Below are 18,376 nucleotides of genomic sequence, written 5' to 3' on the forward strand. Positions count from 1 at the left end.
TATTAACCTAAACTAATTTAAAAAAATTATTCATTTTTTTAATTAATTTTAATTATTAATTGCTTGATTGATTATTTATAATTGTCAGGTTTTTTCTCAAATATTTTTCATTAACTAATTGAAATGCAAATTCTAAAAATATTTTATTCAACGTTTGGTAGATTACATCTCTTGTTGTCGTGAAGTTGTGTCCACCTTTACGGGTGAAATGCCTTAAGACCTGAGAAGGCCAGGTGAGAGAAAATCAACCGGACTATATATTTATTTTAACAAAATACCACGCATTCCATAGAAACTGAAATAGCTTGGACGCAAACATATTGTCCCCGAGGTGTGCTGTTTTATGAAGTAATATACAGTATAGTCGTTCACGTTTCTGCCCATAGATACTCATTACAAGTCATAGGTCTCCCCCAACGGTATCTTCGGGGAATACCCCATAATCACCACGCTTTGTAGGCGGGTTGTCGATTACAGTGTAATATGGTACACAGAAGACGTTAGTACGCAACCTATGAACACTTGTTTTGTGAGATTGGCAATCCTATACAATTAATGCCCAAATGTAAATTATTTAAGATCGTATCCCGGATATCGAACCCTCGGAAGTCTCAGTCCTGTACGGACAACATTTACAATGTAGTAAATACATAAACATTCTTTGACTATTTTTTTTATTTAATTTAGGATAATTAAAAATTGAGTAAATAAATAAGGTTAATGACAACAGTAAAAAATCTGGATACACAATTAACACCATTATCCACTAATTGGTATTAAAAAAAAGAAAGTGGTACAACCATAAAAAATAGAGCGGTAATAGAATTATACGAATTTCGAAGAATTTTTATGAGTATTACTTACGAAACATTTTTTATAATTCGATGATAATTTAAGAAAAACAACTTTTGGAAATTGATTGATTGACAGCTGATCATTATATCTTTCGTCGTCTTTATAATATATCTTAATTATAACAATAAGTGATGAATTCTTTCATGACAATGATATAAGGTATGTAATATTTCGGTATTAAGTTGACCGATATATACATTGTAGTGTTTAAATAATTAATGTTTGTTAAATTACGTTAAGTAACGTCGGGGCCTAGAATCCTAATAAAGTAGTTATTGTCGAAATAAAAAACACGATTTGTTTAAAAAACAGAAATGCAAACAAAAGAATTTTTTACGTATGTTACTTATGCGGGATATAACTTATTTGGGGTTTAAAAAAAATTATCATAAAAATTAACCAAATCGGTTCAATCATTAATTAATGAATAAATAGGTTAGCTATCTAGATTATTCAAGTTGTCCCATAAATAAACGTTAAGTTGAAATAAAAGTTGGGTGTAATGACGAAAAACTGTGGGTCTCCCACTAGATGGTTCAGTGACACATTTAAGACCGCAGTAAATCGCTTAATGCGAGCAGTGAAAAACCGATTATAGTGGCGATTTTTGGGTGAGGCCTAAACCTTGCAGTGGGTGTATATCAGCTGAATATGAGAATCAAACTTCTTATCTATAGATGTGAGACATCATTTCCAAGCGCTAGGCCAGTGATTCCCATAGTGGACTATATCGACCCCTCGGAGTCTATGACAACCTACAAGGGGTCTATGTCAGCGTAAAAAAATTTGAGGGTCCATGAAATGAAAATGGGGGTCCACGATAGTGGATCTCAACACATGCACTGATAGTACCTATTTACTTACATCATACTGTCTTATAATATCAAAACATTTACATTATTTCTAAAAGTACCTATGAAGTAAAAAAATTATTAATATTTTACATAACAGATACAAAATTTTATTTTGAGTAGTTTTAATTTAAATTCTATTAATAAATGTATTAATTAACTAGTGTTTTTACTTTAACTTTTTAAGACTAAATTTCACTATAGTTAGAAATTTACAGGAAATCAATATCAGGTAAGAATGGGGTCTACCCAACACGGAAAAACATAGCAAGGGGTCTACGATATAAAAAAGTTTAGGGAACTGCGCTAGACTAACACTGCAAAACTTTTCGATTTCGACCTTCGTTCTACATTCGGATAAGTTCTCCCGCGTCGTTTATTTCTACTATCAAACAGTTGTTTACATATTACTATGTTTGAAGGTCGTGTGCAAAATTTCTACTCATCTTCTGACGTATCTGAGCGACAGGACACTATGTAGACAAACGTCAACCCATCTGTTCTTAAACATCTCGTATGCGTTATGAATAGGCATATCAACATCTTTATCATTTTTGCGAATAGATTTAGATACATAGAATAGATTTTTTGATACATTTTCACGTTCGTGTATCACCCGGGTATATATATTTCAACAGTACTCGTATATTTCAGTATTTATTCTCAAAAATAATTTTGTTTACGAAATGTTTAGATCAGAATTCATATCCATGATAGACCTGTGTAATAATGTGGTAAACAAAACCAACAAAATGATTTTTCTTTAATTGTGTATTGTAAAGGTAATTTTGATGACGATTCCAAGCCCAGACGTGAAATAACGTTGAAAAATTACCTGTCATCATAGCCACCCTGTATGAAAAATCTATTGCGGAAGAACGTTGGATACCATCAGTATTATTTTTTCAAGAAAACCAATCTTTACTTTACTTTTGCTAGTAAGGATGACCTCCATCTTTATAAATAAGAAGAACAACGCTAGGAGGAGGGAACCATCATTATTGTCATTTCAGATGCAGCACGTCACGACGATGTAGCTCTGCCTATAGATTTCAAAAAAGATCAGTTCGATGCTTACCCTTCTAGCATTGTCCAACTATCTTAAACACATCTGTTCACCATGCCAGTCTGTGGTTTCCACTTCAGAACCTTAAAGTTCCATCGGCAATCTGTTGACACATGTCAATCCGCTTATCAAGAACGGATTCTCTCGTTGGTCCACCTCTCTCTTATCTCTTATTCCTGATAAGATCTTTCAGATAAATCTCTAGTATTACCTACAGATATGAATTTAGAACGCGATCACGACTACATACATGTTGATAAAGCCTTTAAAACGGTGAATATATCTTTGAAGCTCTTATATCTAATTCCAATCACCTGTGTAAAGTTATCAATCTGAAACTCTTTAAGAATACGATAGTCCAGTAACTTATTGTAGAGCAAAGTCTGTAAAGACAAAAAGTAAACAATAATTAAACTTAATATGCAGTAATCCGAATTTTGAAAACACTATTTTATATATATACTAGCTGATCCCGCAAACGTTGTTTTGCAAAAAAAATTTAAGTTTTTAATTAACAAATGTTAGATAAGGGTTGATCGTAGAGGGGTGAAAATTTAGGGTTGTATGCATTTTTGTATGCTACAGCATACATCATGATACATCATAATAAAAGAAAAAAAAACTAAAAAAATTGTCTAAAAAATAAAAAAAATTTAGGGGTGGACCACCCTTACCACTTAGGGGTATGGAAAATAGATAGTAGCCGATTCTCAGACTTACTGAATACGCATATAAAATTTGGTAAAAATCGGTCAAGCCGTTTCGGAGGAGTTCAAGTTCGAACACCGTGACACGGGTATTTTATATATTAGTTATTATCATTGCGTTTTTTATTTCTGAAACTATTAATTTTAGTGCTAGATATTCACTTCTTTAAAGCCTTTTTTTAATTTCAATCTCAATTAATAATAAATAAAGTGTATGTTGATTTTGTTGTCATCGTTCAAGCATTCGACATAGGTCACGTAAGAGCGCACCATACGCCACGTGTCTCGAATGGGGGTTGATGAACTTTTACGAATGTTAGACATTACAGGCGTCTATTGGCAAACATATATACCGTTATAAAAGATAAACAACTTTATAAACATGTTGAACAAGATGTTTACAGTTTCTAGGACGTCCACAGCTGGACATAGGTTTCCCACATAGATTTCCAGTAAGACCCGATGAAAAAGTTTTTATCTACCTTTACAGGGTCACCTATCTACCTAAAACATGATGTATTAGGGGAACCGGAAAGTAATGTCGCTTTCTTAAGATAAACTCACACGACTACATTTTTAACAACCTTTTGCCATCTAGTATAAAAAATCAGTGCCGTGGTTTTTCGGTAAAATATGTTGACAGAAACTACATTATTTTCAGGTTCCACTAATATTATAATTTTAGTAATTTAACTAACAAAATTTATCTTAACAGTTTCACTGCCAGTGTCTTGAATGTGGGAGTCGGTGAGACAAACTTTCTCTTTAGTGGTTTATTTGTTTAAAAATGATTTAAATGCTATTTATTAAGAACGATTTGCCACATTATAAGATAATTAAAATAAAAAAGTACGCAGTGCAAACACGTTTGCATGTTCGTGCGATGCCGGCGTCGTACTGGCTCATAAGAGTTGGTCGGTAAGCATCTCGCGCCGGCGCGAGACCGGCAACTAAGTTGTCAAAAGAAAATTTTAAGTAACGTCCTGTAGCTTCGCGACTGCAGCATCAAAAAGCAAAAAAAAAACACTTTGATGTGTCTATGTCATGGATGTACAGACCGCGGCCGGGCCGCAAGAATAATACTCTCGTACATTCGAATAATAATGAATTCTAATTATTATCAATTCTTTATTGTCTTTCATTACCTATATTTCTTGCGGCCGGCCCGCCATCAGTTCATGATTTGCCCGAGTAGCCCCTAGTCTTAATAAGTCTGTGCGTGGTCTATGTGAACTATGGTGCAACAAATATTATACAGAAAATTCTTTTACTTTTCTGGATAGTTTAGGAATCGATGAGAAGAGCGATGTTGCAACGACTCTAGTAGATCACGTTCTTTAGTGTAAAAATTTAGGTGTCTATATACGTATCGGATTAGCAGGTTAACGAAGCAGTGAGATGGTGATATATCGCGAAAAATGGATGGCCGTTAGAGCCTTAAGGTTCTATAGTAGAGATCACGGACCTGGAAACACAGCGTTGAACATCCAACAATTGTAAACGATATTGTTAATTTCGACAGATGAGTCTAATACGTTTCCGCGTGGTCCTTTTGGGGAGGTTTAAGTCCAGCGGTGGTCATACAGCGGCTGAAATGATGATGATGATATAACACCGGTTTCTTAACCCCTAGTAGCTTGATTTACGAAAGTGTTTTTTTTTTTAATATAACTATATTTGCTTGAGGATATAGGATAAAATAGATTTTTTTTTTTAATTTCGTTGGAAAGAATATTATACAACAGTAAAATACATACAGCCAACCTATAAAAACAACTAATAGTATTGTGAACATTCGGTTTAAAAGATCGGTATCAAAATTGAAATTCTAGGTTATTAAGGGTTAAATACATCACGTTTTTATACCCTTCTTCCCGCTCCTCGTGTAATACTAATTGATTCGCAAGAAAAAGATGATTGTGATTACGTATGTCAACTTAAATTTGATTTTAATTTTTAAAAAGTAAGCACATATCTCTGATATAATGCAAAATATTCCAGATCTTTCATAAATCGATCCATCGTGTCTAATATCAGCGCTATTATCAGTTCATAAGTCAAGGTCAATTAGATGCACCTCCGTGATCTCAATACAAAGTAAGCGGGGTTGACATCCGATTTATAGTCCGCGAGTTGCGCGTGCACCGATCTGACCTTAGCACGCTTTATATACGACACATACACGAGAATTATACTAGGCAATATAACAAAAAACATTTAGGAATGTATTGTTTTACTTAAGAAAAGACGAAAGTAAGAACTAAATAAACAAAATTTAAAATTATAAATTCTTTAACGAAGCTAAAGAAATAAAAATGAACCTGATAAACAAAATGTACTGCTTGTAGTTATATGTTGAGGGAAGGAAACATAAGTGAAGCGAGGCATGAAAGGAATATAAAAAATGAAATGGAATACAAGATTTGTATATGATATATATATATATATCATATACAAATCTTGTATTACAAATCTTGTATATATATATATATATAAATATATATATTGTACACTTAAACTACCCAGTATTTACACTTCTACCTTTTCCATACTATGGTCGCCTGTAAAAGATTGCATCGTGTGATAAGACTGCCCATTGTACTATTTTGTTTATTATTATGATACTATTTAAATGTATCTTACCATGTACAATAAAACAAACTCCCATGTTAATCATTAGGTAATAACCTTAAATTTTTTTAATAAGATTACAAGATACCGCAAGTAACAGTGGCTGCATTGAAAAGGGCCGTAAAAAAGACTTTTAAATAGTAGTCGGTAGATAACTTCTCACAATTATTGCACAGGACATTTTATAATCAAGTTTAATCATTTTTGGCGTGAGTCAGGTGAGTGTGTCAGTCAAAAAAAATATTTATTATATAGTACAGGATTTTAAAGTCAATGATAAATAGTTTTTACTTTTGTGTTACATTACATATATGTGTTATAATGATAAAAACTCAACTGTGATTGCTATAAGCCCATCTCCAGTCATGCCTTTGGACAATAGGTAAGCTCAATTTGATTCTAGTTTGAAAAAAATTGGGTTCTTCATTTATATATGATTTTAAATGGGTAATAATATAAGGAAATACTTCACTTTAATATGCAATACGTTTTTATAACGTATTATATATGCGTCGTCATTTAAATTGTTATATGAAAAATAGTGACAGATATATGATAAATAAACGAAATAAAAATAAATTCGTAAAGTATAAATTTCGCCTTGAAAAAGTTAATTAATATTACTATTAATATTACATTACATTCCACTCTCGCTCCCTGGGGCGGCCGCCCACTCCCTAAATGTGAACAGCATGGTCGACCCGAGTTTGGATCCGGATCCATCCTTGGCTCGCCTGTGGTCCACGCTTGCCGTCCCAAGCCGCATACACACCATCAATACTACCCAGCTCTACTCTAGTAGAGCGGTTCAGTACGTGCGAAGGTCATCGTACAACTGGAATGCGTCTATCCAGCTTCTGTTTTATTTTTAACTTCACAGACTCTTCCGCCTCGTAAAATCAGTTCCGATGAGGCTGTAAAAGCCCTCGGGCTAACTGAACAAGTTCAACCGAAACCAAACAAGCACAAGATATCTTAGACCTTCCTTTTCTTAATTTTAAATTTTAAATTAAAAGTATATTTAATAAATCTTATTATTGTATTGAAGAGTTTTTGTTTGATCGAATCAAATATATGCCTACTTGAATAAACAAATTTTTAATTTTGAAATTCTGCGATCTGTGTAGTAGCAGAGAGATAAATTAGTATTACATCGGGCTTGTACATTGTTTATTTCACCGGATAGGGAGTATATTTTTAAATTTAGTCTCTGTTAGTCATCTGAATGAGTAGGTAAGTGTGACCATGTGGAAAAATGGCGCACTATGAGGCGTCCTTGAAGGCTAAAATAAAATCTCGAAAGATGCGATGCGATACTTGTCGATGACTGGCACAGTATGCAGTTAATGATAATAGATGATGTAAAAAGTTTTAAGCGTTTTAATATTTTGACTATTAGGCTTTGTACTGGTTTTAGTTATTGACGTGTCGTATTCTAATAGAAATCATAATTTTATATGAAATAAATAAATAATTTGTTATAACGTCGTTCTTGGTTCACGCCCCTGCAATGCGAAGGCCTCTCTCAAAGATACCTATGTAGGGATATGCTATAATCGCCACGCTTGGTAAACGGATTGTCGATCGCAGTGTGGTATTATAGTACGCAGACGACGCTGCTGCCCATCCTCTGGAAACTTGTTTGTGAGTAGTGACAATCCAATGACATCGGTGTGCCGAAAATGTAAATCATGTAAGATTGTATCCCGGGAATCAAACTCGCGACCGATGATCGCAAGCCTTCGTCCTCTACCACTAAGCTACCGCTACTCCTTGCATTACACCGAATTAATATTTTGCTTGTTAAATATATATACACAATATAAATTTGCAACCTGTGAACTGAAAAGCAAACAAATTCAAAGTAGAAGTATGTACAGTTTCAATAGATCCAACAATGTCAAAAGTTTTTCAAGGTACCACACAATTTTCTCTTTTTCCTTAACAATCTGCTACATAGTATTATGAAACGTTAAAAAAATATAATAAAAAGCCTCTTTTATTTTAATTTTCTAATGCTATAAATCTATATTTATTAATTCAAATTAATCCAGCATAAATTAAAACACAACCTTATAAATTTATTCTCAAATTTATTTTTCAGGCTACCTGGCGTTGTTTTGGTAGAACACAACATTCTTTATTGCGTCGTTTCTAGATGCTTCTGTTGGTACAAGGGCTGTTTGATGACTCCGTGCCTTTTTTTAATTTCCCTTTCTGTAATTTTAAATGCAATACTACTGCAGGCAACTATCGCGTCATCTTTTTCTAGTATTATAGTAACATAATGTAAGTTTAACGATTATTTCATGATAGTATTTATTAATATTTCCCGTTATTGGGTGTTCATGCCAACATTAAGAAAGTGCCCCTGTCTTTAGTTAGAATACGTGGTTTTAAAAATATGGTGGTACACCACACGTGACTAGAAAATCCATGGCATTTTTTCTTGATTTTTATAGATAACTCCAACATACTTAGCCAAAGTGTAAAAAATTGTATTTTAATCGATATTTGAGTGGATTTGCAGTCATTTCACCTTACACAAATAAACATCATGCAAGCTGTATTAAATTTGTAATTGACATTCCTGAAAAATTGATAAGTCGTTTTGGTGACATCTCCTGGCCATCGAGGTCTCCGGATCTTACCGAAACGAATTCAGTGACCACTTCAGCGCTCAAAAAAATATCGTTTGCGAAGTTATTGTTATTCCTCGATCACTTCTGTAGCGAGTATCCGAATTGACGCTTATCATTTAGATGTTCATAGTTTTTTTTAAATAAAACTGCGAAATTTTTTTATTCTAATTTTTATCTACACTAATATTGACTTGAGTAATTTATTTTTAATTTGAAAATTATATCTAAATTCTGCCAGCGGACATTTAGCTCCTGTTCAAATCCTAATTTTATGCATTGATGATAAAAATTTAAACTTCATCTTTCATTTAACACAAAAAGAGCAACCAAAGCAATGAAAACTTTGCTAGTGATAAATTATGTAATAACTAAGATATTCTCTTAATATTTTTTCTAGTTACATCGGAATAAAGATAATTAGATTTATTTCAGAAAATATAAATTCTGCATTTATGTTTTTGAAATGTGAACAATATCCAACAATGTTATACTGATGTTAATATGCAGATTTAAATGTTGTTGATGCTCACTCAGGAAGTTAATTATTGTCATGGACTCCTTGTAAAACTATATTTTAAAAGAGCAACTGTTAAGTTTATCGCCGGTTCTTCTCAACAAGGGTGATAGGTACTGACATTTTATGTTGATTGACAATTCAGAAGTGCATATAACAGCCTATTTAAATAAATAAAATTTTAATTATAATTTTAATGTTGAACTGTCGAAAATTGACTGATTTTAAATCTGAACGTGACACGTTTTTAAATCGTTTTTGAATCTGACACGTTTTTAAATCTGAAGAATTTTTAGTTTTATATGAATGTATGTGTGAGTAAGTGAGATATTTGTTTACGTTACGCATATAAAAGTTTTAAATAATTCCATTAAGGACACATGCGGGAGAATCGCCCCGGATGTTAAATCGCGAATCTAAATAAGTGACCGAAGTGAAAAAAGAGAGGCAGTAACAAGTGTTGCGCGTTGATCGCAAGTCACCGCCACACGTGTAGCGCAAGTGGTTGATAATAAAACAAGAGACTCGCGCGGGCTTTCCTTTGCCCCCTGTTACGCGACTATCTTTTTAATCAACGTCACTTTGACAGTTAGCTTCCTTTTTATTCATGTTAACGGCCAGTTATACCGTCTGTTTTAATCAATTGTTTATTTATGAATCTTACAAACACATAATCTATTACAATTGATATTTATTTATTTATATTTATATGATTCCAAGATATACATGAACATACTTATAAGAATAAGTCGTTGTATCGCATTTAGTTATTTTATTTCTTATTTACTTACTTTATTGGCAACGATCATTTATATTTTTTTTATTTACGTTTTCGTATCGTGTATGACGATGAACTAAGTGGATGACTTACGACTAGTCAAGGTCACAGGAAGTTAGTGTATGCTGCCTATGTCTTGAAGTAGGCGTCTATCGGCTGTTAAGATGACGATTTTACTCATTAAATGAAAAAAAATAATAATAATACATTAAAATAAAATTGTATTTATTCGCTTTATTTTTTTTCGAGTGAGTGGCCAAATATACCTATATAAAATAAGTTAATGTTAACTGCGATGACATGGTTATAATTTTATGTAAGTAGATATATACTTTTTTTAATAAACAACGGTTAATAGAATATATTTATTTATATTAGACTGCAGTATACATATTGCTTTACTCTTTTTGTTTTGTCACAATTTCCCTCAATCCATGAGTCATTAAGTATTTATTTTACAGCTGGTGTAAGTAGGCGTGGTGCTAGCGGTGTAAAGTGCACACCATCTTCCTCCGTAGATGCCGTAAAAGCCAGCTTAGGGAGAAAACATTTACAGGCAGCTTACAAACATATTTAAAAATAAATAAAAATTTGGCGCTTGACAAACCGGCAAGCCGAAAGTGGCAAGCATCGGCATTTTTCCCTGTATGATTGTTATAAAGACCAGGTCCCTCGTCCCCAGGACCTCTGCTATTCCTGGAGGTGGTAGCAGCCGTAGTAACGTAGCAGAGTATAATAAAAATTAAAATGGAATATAAATATAAATAATAAATAACGAATGAGTGTAAATTGTTATTCAAAAATGATTAAGTATTCCAAATTCAAAAATTTTTGGTATTTCTTGAAAAAAAAAATTTCAAATTTAGAATGTTAAATCCTTTTTGAAGTATTTAAAATATCGTTCTTTTTATGGTTAAAATAGTTAATTAATAACAGTGAACAATATGTGCAATAAATAAATTATATGTAGGCTTGTTTTGAACCCGGAAAACATACTGGATACGGTATAAAGTCCAAGCTCTATAAAGACCATCTGCAAGTTTAATGTTGTGAATTGATATACATAGACATCTATGTCATTGCTAGCTTCCGTATGCACAGATAATGCAAACTCTGTTTATCTTCTTCCTTTACTACGTTGTAGAAATAGCGCCCAGGTACGGTGTTTGGGACTGGCGATCTTCGAGGTAGGTTTATTAAGACGTTCTTACAATGCAATGGAGTTCAAATTCACCGACCAATTCCTTTCTTTACCTAAGTGTATGAAATGTTCCTACGATTTCGCTGTTATATCTCTCGCTCCCCTCCCGCATACAAATTCAGTATGGCTTTATTTCTATATATTTCGGTGATTAGGGATTATCAATCATAGCTGTATTGTCATTGTGTATATTTGTTGGAGTGAGCTGGCGCAAGAACCTGTAAGGTTGGACCCTTACTTGGACCGTCACTCTTATCTGTCAATTTATTTAGCAGTGACATTTTAGGCTTGCCGTTTTATAAAGTGTAGGTCACATTTGTCTATTTACAAATAGTCTATCCGGTATATGTACATGAGTATAGTAATAAATAAACTTAAAATAGTTATGTATATAAGTTGGAGCAATGGTATCCCAGCGGTAGAGGACTGAGAATTGTGATCGCAGGTCGCGGGTTCAATTCATTCTTATGCAATTCTCATTTTGTGCGTTATTTCTAATTAAATCTTTGCGTACCATAATAACAAAATGTGATACCCAACCCTCCTGCCATGGGTGGCGATTATGATATATCTCCCCATAGATATCTTTAGTCTATAGGCTCCAACGACAACAATGGCATATGTTTAGCTTTTGAAATATCTTTATGCTTTATAAAATTATTTTTTTGTGAGCAACTGTATACAATATTACAATACACTTCCACGTAGTCTCTCTAAATGATTTGATAATATTTTAAGAAAATTCTAAAAGTAAATTTAATAAAAATGTAATATAGTGCGAAGAATCTTAAATGATAATGTAGCTTCAGTATGAATTGCTTTAACTACTGTATCAAGCAGTGGTAGTCCAGCAGTAGAGTTCTGTGGCGATCGTAGGTCGCGGGGTCGATTCCCGAGATACAATCTTTTTAATTAAAATTTTGTGCATTAATTATATAGGATTGCTACTATTCACAAAGTATCCAGAGGATAGGCAAAAGCGTCCATTCATCGATCGACAACCGCCTGCAAACCGTGGTATGGTTTTGTGGTTTCAGATATCTAAGGGTATGCCTCTATAGATATCAGGTACGACTATTTTAAAAATATTTTGAAAGTAACAACAAATATAAATCCGTCTTAGTTTATTGTGGGCCCTTTTCAAATCAGGGAGCGGTTGGAATATTTGTAGCTATAAGTTGTACGATATCTTATACTTTAATCTGTTTGTATTTTTTTTGTTGCTCCCACTATTGGGGGCCTGTAGTACTTCCCCTATATTGTGTACAGAGGAACAACAATTATTGAATAATAATTTTTCGACAAAATTTCATACTTTTTTCCTTCTATCTTAATGTCTTCACTTAATCCTCTTCTGTTCGTCACAATTATATATATATATATATAAATATATATATATATATATAAATATATATATATATAAATATATATATATATATATATATATATATATATATACATATGTGTGTGTGTGTGTGCAAAAATACATACATTTTAGGTCATTTGAAAGATATTTCGAAACAGTCGACTTCCTATTGGTGAAATGCTGATGATAATTATGTTATTTCTAGAGACAGATTTTCTGACCGCCATGTTTGTTTTAGTAGTAACAATTGCCTCCCATCGATGTCTTTCGCGGCTCTTATAGAGTATTTTAAAACCTCCTTAATAATTCACTGTATCTTTAACAGATTTTTAATTTTAATTGAGTGTTTTTAAGCACACAGCCTTAAAGATGATTGCACGTCAGAGGAAATATATTAAATTTAAGAGCCCTTTTGGTGTATCAAGGCAAATGTTTCCTGTTACGTGCGATCAATTTTCTCTTCAATATTTATTCAATCAATTTATTTATGATTTGATGTGGTCTGATCTTTCTGCAATGTTGTAAATAGTAAAATTTTTATCTTGTGTCACCTATAAAGAACACATAACTAAAACATTATTAATCCTGTAATTTTTATTATAATTTTAATTTATGTAAACTGCTGGTGTACCTAAATAAATAAACATAAAAGTATCTACTAACTTCTTCAAACATTTATGTTTTAAATTTCTCTAATTAAACTATCGAATTTTGTTATTTTAAAAAGATATTATCGTCTTCAATATAACATTAATGCGTCTTCACTTTATATTTTTGTTTTGCCAGTAAGCTAATTCGCACTAGAAAATGTAGCGAATGTAATAGGTACATAGTTCTGTTTGGTAATTAATCATAACAGATGGTGAAATAGCGTGCGATAGAAATTCGTAATCTCATTTCGCCGACCCATTTTATAACTTCCTGTTAAGATGTATGGCAAACATGCATCGCTTAAGTGCGAATATTAATTGCACTCGAACCTCACTAATAACATTATCAGTAAGAAGGAAAAATACAATTGGTAAAACTGCACTGTGATTTAAAGAAGTAGTTTACTGTATTTTAGGAGAGGAAAGGAGACAGTAGGAAAGGAAGGAAGACAATAAGAGTCTAAGATATTGTGACGAAAAATAGTTGTGGAATGAAAGATATTGTGAAGAATGTAAGGAGGGAAAGAAATTGAAAATGGGAAAGTAAATAAATGAGAAGAGAAAGACCCTGTGCTTCCCTAAATAGGGGCAAAGTAATAACTATCAAAAAAAAACATGATCAATTAAAATAAAACATGTTATAAAAAAGAGAAAGCAAGTTTTCGGAATCCCAAAATAAAAAAAATAATCTTTAAAATAGTAGTAATATATAGCATTAAACATTTATATATTACTTATACCATATGTAAATTTCCTTTTCAACTAGTAGATATATAAAATAGTAGTATAGTAGTTTTTGAAAACTTAATACAGCCGTACTATTTAGATAAAAAGATACGTGGAAAAAAAAAAAACAAAGTTAAAACCCTCAATGTAAATTATTAAAAATCTAACCTATTTCTTCCCTCGTACCTGGCGACAGAGGGTTCGGTTTCCAGAGGATGGACAGCAGCGTACTTAGCGTATCATAACAACTCATTGCGCAGGTGATTCTGGTATGTTCACCAAACAGATCGGCACCAAATACCTGGCGACCAGGGTGACAACAACGAGGTAATTTACTACGTGGACCGTCGACATAGTTAAAGTCACGGGTCGTAGCTATCTTTGGGGGATACCTATGCCTTGCAGCGTCTATTGGCTGAAAAGAAAAAGAATAAATTTATACATATATATATTACCGACAATATTTATATTTATATTGATTTTCTTTTGGTCGCTTCGTCATGACTGCGGTTTGTGGCCAATTATTTCTGTCTCCATTAGACAGATTTTTCCAGGCTGTTGCACGCTTTTAAAACCATGTTTATTGAACTGATCAAAGAAATAAAAAAGAAATTACAATGAAAGTTACTTTATTACATTATATTGCATCACAAAAAATACAACATACAAATATAGGAATAGTACACAGGTCACCGATACAATAGTACACCGCACGATTATATATATATATATATATATATACAGCTGACCAAAAATGGCAGTTTTGATACCTCAAACATTAATTGATTAAAAAATTAAACAATTTTTTAAAAACTTTTCCTGTGATATACCTGATAATAAATACCAAAATTTCACGGCGATTTGATAATTTTTGAAGCTATCGTGTGCAAACACACATATAGATGTAACTCATCTATTTATTAACTTACATAGTATGCATATAACTTTATTATTTGAACATATATTGTTTCCTAACTTAAATATGCAACTTTTTACGAATTCCCGTAATTTGCATAACTCAAAGTTTTTAGATGAAGATTAAATAAATACACAGATAAAATATAAACGCATCTGTTAGAAATCGATTATTATCTGTGAATATAATAAAGACACTATTACGTATTAAAAAATTAAACAACATATTTAAAAGAGTTCTTATGGACTGAATATGGTCGCTATACATTATGTCAAAATTATCTAACAGATGCACTTCGATCATATCAATGTTTATGTTGTATTCTAAACTCTTTTGATATTTGTTTACGTTGAAATATGCCGAAGCTTCGGTTTACCGTGCACGATTTTACACACAAGTGTGTTATTAATGGAATTATTAAGTATTGTTTCACGTAACGTTATCTAGGACGCAAGATGGAACCGAGAAACGCTTGCACTTGTCCAGTAGCTAGCGCTTCTCAAACTGTTACTCAATAATTAGTTTTATGATTTTAAATGTGTTCGTATTCACTTTTCACTAAAATATCTTTAATTATTTGTTTAACACATTATTATTCATAAAAAATGATTTTTACTTGTATACGTTATACGAAAAATAGTAGTAGAACACAATTTAATATATACTACAACCAGATTGAGCTACGAGAGTTCCAAACGGGTCCTGATTTGAAAAGTGATTACCACAAACTCAATCGAGTTTTTATTTGGATGTCAATCTATAAATATCCTAAAATTATACTGAACAGTATGGATAAGCTTTATTATAACCTAAAACACCTACACACTGTTATAGGATTTTGTTAAAAGTCTTTGTCTTAAATAAACGTCTTAAATATATTACATGGGAGTGTTAATCCTTACACAGTTGATTAGAAAATAATTACCAGTTTTATAATGAACAATATTTAATATTTTAATAAAACTCGACATGTCAAATATCGTTTTAATTATGTTAGTATTAAGATGAAATAATTATTGTGTTATTAAAATTAAAACTTGACAACGATGGCTGTTAATGTCGTCGGATGATGTTGTATTCAGGTCGCCACCTACTGGCCCTATACATGGTCTGTCAATATACATTGAGGTTCCGAGATGAATCACAGCTCTATAGAACATTGGGCCATAATTAAGATATACCCTGAGAGGTGACTTTTGTCCTAACTGCGATTTATAAAAAGACAAAAATATAAAAACTCAAGATGGAATATCACCATATCTGCCGTTAAACAGGAGTTGAGCAAACATAATTACGTTCTTGATCAAAGGGTGCCAAAACAAATTCTATATTGAAAAAGATGCCTACTAAAATTACATATTAACCAAGGATCAGAAACATCGTTTAGTATTCTATTAACTTTATTAAAATAATAATTTAATTATTATGTATTTATTTACGAAATAGTAAATTTATGGTGAAAAATTAATCAAAATTACTCATTCTATGCTTAAATAAGAACCATAAAAATTAGACATCTTAAGGAAGTGGTTCCGCGAAGTGAAGTAATAATATAATATTGACATAATCTGTAGGCCCAGTGAAAGCTGTAACATTTGAGAAGCGCTGATCGTCGCGGTGGTACACCAAATTAACACACTCGCGAGCTTCTTCGGCAACCAACAGCGGGTCGCTTTCATATATTTAACAAATAAGATATTTCGTAAAAATATTTTAAATATTTTTCTATCGCTATTATTATTTCTTTGATACATTCTTTTGAAGTTAAACAAATAAAAAATAATAATCATTCATTCATAGAACATCCACAGCTGGTCTTATGCCTTCCCAGTATATATTCCAGCAGTAAATGACCTGCATACTGCATCTTCCATCAACCTTAACTAGGTAATACTACTACCTTGTGGGTTAATTGATGAACTTAACAATTTCTTTTTTTGGAACGGACTGTCATTGCTGTTCAAATGACATTTGTCAGGTTCCACGGGTTGTGAGGAGGCAGGGCGCAGAGGGTGTCTAACCTTACTCTTTTCAGGTAGTGAAACTCGAAGGCTCCCATTCAGCTCGGATTACTCCATACTACTATTTACCGGATTAATAGAAAAAAGTTTTTATTGTAATGTCGTACAAGAGGGTTGGAGCCCGCTGAGCTTATACATCGCGTAGGCGGATGCTTTATAGTGTGTCTTGACATAAGTAGCTAAATAACCATTAGCATTGATGGAAAAAGTAGCGGAAAATACTTTAGGGACAGTCTCCTTTCTGATAAACCAGCTATATACAGTATTTTATGCATCTATCTAATAATACTAATCTAGACGCAACCTTTACACCTATAACTAAACACATATATAAAATGATTGGTTATAAGCTTATGATGCAAATGTGTTAAGGACCCACTGCATACGTACATAAGCAGTTGATTAACAAAAGAGCGTTATAAAAATTAAACGAATATGAAAGTCTAGGTATGTCTCGATGCGACCCGCAAGTCGTGGAAGCCCTGAAAGCGGCAGACGTAACCGCACGCGCACATGTGGCCGAAACAGAAATAAATACAATAATGGTAGCGGCATAATTGTGCCACACGCCTCCCCGCACATGGATAAAAAAGCTCCGTATAAATAAACTTTCTTTGAAAGCTAGATGTGCTTGTTTTTTAAACGAAGAAAAACCCTTTCATTGCGACCTGATGTTTTTTTTTTAACTGGAAAACTGATCAGTGCGCTGTTTACATTGATTGGTTTGTTTGAATTATAAATTATCTATGCTAATGATGCACTTCTATGTACGTGTGACGAAGAAATATTACCAATGACGTTGACTTCGATACAGTGAGCATCTAACTATGCTTGATTTTATATCAAATTATTTTCTTACGCTTTTAGAGTTTACTGCGTACTGGAGAACTGATTATTGTTTGGTTTACATTGATTAGTTTGTTTTTAATTTAAATTATCATTGCTTATTGTTATATATGATGTACTTTTATGTATACGTGACGAAGATATATTATCGATGTTGTTCACTTCCACTAAGTGATCATCTAATTACACGGATGATATTATATCAAATTATATTCCTAAGATTTCAGCGTTTGTTTTTTTGATAATCGAACCTTACAGTGTTGTACATTGATAAGTTTGTTTTGAATTTAAATTATCGTTGCTTATCATAAACTTCGTTGAATGTCTGACAATACATTATAATCGTTTGCGTTCATTAACACTAAATCTGATGATATTATATTAAACTGTTTTTTCTAGATTATTATTCATGAAACTGACGAGACGCTCGTGGAACATATTGTTTTCGTATATAATTATAATGTTGAAAATATACAACTTTTTATTCTTATTAAATGATTACAATATGTAAAATATATTTATGGTTTATGTTCAGACTAGTTAACATTTGATATTGCGCCACGCATCTTACTGATATCTTGCCATCTGCCTGTCATCAGAAATTAC

Source organism: Battus philenor, unplaced genomic scaffold (genome assembly GCF_028537555.1).
Source record: "Battus philenor isolate CCGP_79_NKW_IND1 unplaced genomic scaffold, ilBatPhil1.0.hap1 SCAF_26, whole genome shotgun sequence".
In the NCBI taxonomy this organism is placed as follows: Eukaryota; Metazoa; Arthropoda; class Insecta; order Lepidoptera; family Papilionidae; genus Battus; species Battus philenor.